This window comes from Humulus lupulus, chromosome 8, assembly GCF_963169125.1.
Source record: "Humulus lupulus chromosome 8, drHumLupu1.1, whole genome shotgun sequence".
NCBI classification, from domain to species: domain Eukaryota; kingdom Viridiplantae; phylum Streptophyta; class Magnoliopsida; order Rosales; family Cannabaceae; genus Humulus; species Humulus lupulus.
Genome location: NC_084800.1, coordinates 100,608,584 through 100,612,336, shown reverse-complemented (window position 1 = coordinate 100,612,336; position 3,753 = coordinate 100,608,584). Strand labels below are relative to the sequence as shown.

At 41.5% G+C, this 3,753-nt stretch overlaps 1 non-coding gene across 1 annotated transcript; it reads left to right on the top strand.

Annotated features, from left to right (window-relative positions):
* The first annotated feature begins 3,389 nt into the window (after positions 1 to 3,389).
* On the top strand, positions 3,390 to 3,496 carry LOC133799058 (small nucleolar RNA R71). The gene has a single exon (XR_009876265.1). It is a non-coding gene; the product is annotated as a small nucleolar RNA R71 (small nucleolar RNA).
* Positions 3,497 to 3,753: the final 257 nt, after the last annotated feature.

The following is a 3,753-nucleotide window of genomic DNA, read 5'->3' as shown; positions in this document are numbered from 1 at the left end:
ATCTGAACTTCTTTATTAAGAGAATTTACCCCTACTTCTAAACGAGACAGATGATCAGCCACCAAGTTCTCAGTACCCTTCTTATCCTTAATTTCCACATCAAATTCTTGTAATAGCAAAATCCAACGAATAAGACGAGGCTTGGAATCTTTCTTAGTCATGAGATACTTTATTGCCGAATGATCCGTATAGACTACCACCTTGTTTCCAATCAAATATGGACGGAACTTGTCGAAGGCATAAACTATGGCTAGAAGTTCTTTTTCCGTTGTTGCATAATTCAGTTGAGCATCATTTAAAGTCCAACTAGCATAGTATATAGTTCAAAATACCTTATCCACTCGCTGCCCAAGAACCGCTCCAACCGCATAATCACTAGCATCGCACATAAGCTCAAATGGAAGTTCCCAATTAGGAGTACATACTATCGGCGCTGAAATGAGCTTATCCTTGAGAGTCTTGAAAGCAGCCAAACAATCATCATTAAAATCAAACGGAACCCCATTCATCAACAAGTTAGACAGCGGCTTTGAGATCTTAGAGAAGTCTTTGATAAATCTCCGATAAAACCCCGCATGGCCCAAGAAACTCCTCACTCCTTTAACTGAAATTGGCGGTGGCAAATTCTCTATGGTGGAAATCTTGGCACGATCCACTTCAATTCCTTTCTTAGAAATTTTGTGCCCCAATACAATGCCTTCACTAACCATAAAATGGCACTTTTCCCAATTAAGCACCAAATGCGACTCCTCACACCTTCTCAACACCATCTCCAAATTCATCAAACACATGTCAAAAGAGGACCCATAAACCGAAAAATCATCCATAAAAATTTCAATCCCTTTCTCAACCATGTCAGAGAATATTGCCATCATGCACCGTTGAAACGTGGCTGGTGCATTACACAACCCGAATGGCATCCTCCGAAAAGCAAAAGTCCCATAAGGACACGTAAAAGTTGTCTTTTCTTGGTCCTCCGGTGCAATTACGATCTGGTGATAGCCCGAGTACCCATCTAAAAAACAATAGTAATTATGCCCCGCCAATCTATCCAACATTTGATCAATGAAAGGCAAAGGAAAATGATATTTCCTCGTTGCCTTATTCAATTTCCGATAATCAATACATATCCTCCACCCCGTCACTGTCCTAGTTGGAATCAATTCATTGCTTTCATTCTTTATCACCGTCATACCCCCTTTTTTCGGTACCACTTGCACTGGGCTTACCCAAGCACTATCAGAAATTGGGTAAATCACTCCAGCATCCAACCACTTCAAAATCTCTTTCCTCACCACTTCTTTCATTGTTGGATTAAGCCTTCTTTGAGCGTCGATAGTCGGTTTCGCCTCATCTTCCATCAGAATTCTATGCATGACTGTTGATGGACTAATTCCTCTTATATCAGCCAAAGTCCACCCTATAGCAGTTTTATGAGCCCGTAACACCCTCAACAATTTCTCCTCCTCTACCTCCGAAAGAAATGATGAGACTATAACTGGAAGAGTCTCTTTCTCCCCAAGATAAGCATAACGAAGGTGGTCTGGTAAAACCTTTAACTCTAATACAGGTGGCTTCTGAATCGATGGTACTGGTCTGTCTGGTCCTTCCCCCAACTCTTCAAATTTCTTATGTTTCCAAGGCTCAGCTGATTTTATCCAAGTTAAGTAACTCATCACCTCTTCATTCTCCTCACCATCTACATCATCAACTGTGAGACTCAACTCAAGAGGATCCCCCCTTAATGTTTTCCTTTCCACTACTTCTTCGACCACATCAACAGAGAAACAACTATCACTTGTTTTAGGATAAGTCATAGCCTTAAACACATTAAATACTACTTCCTCCCCTTGAACTCTCAGCTTCAACTCTCCCTTTTTCACATCAATCAATGCTTGCCCAGTTGCTAAAAATGGTCTCCCCAAAATAATTGGAACATTCTCATCCTCCTCCATATCAAGTACTATAAAATCAGCTGGAAAAATAAACTTATCCACCTTTACCAACACATCTTCTATAGTACCTCGAGGATGCTTCACAGATCTATCAGCCAGCTGTAATGTTACTGTAGTTGGCCTAGCTTCCCCCAAACCAAGCCTTCGGAATACAGACAAAGGCATTAAATTAATACTCGCCCCCAAATCACATAGGGCATGCATACATTCGAACTCCCCAATAGTGCATGGAATGGTAAAGCTCCCAGGATCTCTCAACTTTTGAGGAAGCTTCCGTTGCAAAATTGCGTTACATTCTTCTGTTAATGCCACTGTTTCATAATCACCCATTTTTCTCTTATTTGAGAGAATCTCCTTCATGAACTTTACATAGCTTGGCATTTGTTCTAATGCTTCCGCAAATGGTATATTTATGTGTAACTTCTTGAATACCTCTAAAAACTTTGCAAACTGCTTATCCAAATTATGCTTGCGAAGTCTTTGTGGATATGAAACTCTAACATGATTCTCAATAGTTACAGGTGGGGTCTCCTCTTCTTCCTTAAGGTCTTCAGTAACCTTTTTATTATCCAACTTCTTCTCATCTTCTACTGACTGACTCTTCTTTGGCCCTTCATATTTCGCTCCACTCCTCAAGGTAATATCTTGGCACTGTTCTTTAGGATCAACTTCTGTAGTGCTAGGCAAATTTCCTTGAGCTCTATTAGTCATTAAAGTAGCCAATTGCCCTATTTGAGTCTCCAAACTTCTTATGGATGCCCTAGCTCAGTCATGAATTGGTTAAGCACATCAGGTTGGGATTCAACTGGTTTCATTTGCATGGGTGGAGGTGGCCTATTTTGTGGTTGATAGTAGCCCGGTGGAGGATTTTGGTGTGCATATTGTTGTGGATAGGGTGGCCTATTTTGGGTAGGTATATAAGGTGGCTGAGGTTGAGGATAAGGTTGGAGAGTGTTTTGGTTGTTAGACCAGGAAAAATTGGGATGGTTCTTCCAAGCTGGGTTGTAAGTCATGGAATTGGGATTGTTAGGCTGTCTTGGGTAATTTCCTATGGCTTGGACTTCTTCCATGGGCATATTATTCATGTCTGTAGCAGGGCATTGGTTTGGTTGATGGGCTGTACCACACACTTCACATGAGTTTTGAACTTGCATAGCTTGAGAGGGGAGTGTGGTCTTTTGCAATTGCTTTGTCAAGGCTGCTACTTGAGCGGTAAGCATGGTTATGGCATCCACTTCCATCATTCCAGCCACCTTCTTTGGCTGCCCCCTTTCATTTGGCCATTGGTAATTGTTCATCGCCATCTCCTCTAATATCTCATATGCCTCATTAGCACTTTTGCTCATAAAGGCACCTCCCGCCGCAGCATCTATAATTGTTCTTGTCGTCCCGTTCAAACCATTATAAAAATTATGCACCAACATCCACTTTTCTATTCCATGGTGCGGACACTTCCTTAGCAACTCCTTAAAGCGCTCCCAAGAATCATACAATGACTCTCCATCCAACTGATAAAAATTATTAATCTCACCCCTTAACTTTGCAGCCTTTGCTGGAGGAAAGAACTTGGCAAGGAATTTCTGAGCTAACTCCTCCCATGTAGTAATCGAATTCGCTTGTAAGGAAATCAGCCAACTTTTTGCCCTATCCCTCAATGAAAATGGGAATAGCCTCAGTCTTATAGCATCATCACTCACCCCATTCATCCTGAACGTAGCACATAACTCCAGGAAATTAGCTATGTGTAAATTAGGGTCCTCCGTCGGCATACCTCCAAACTGAACAGTTGTTTGAACCA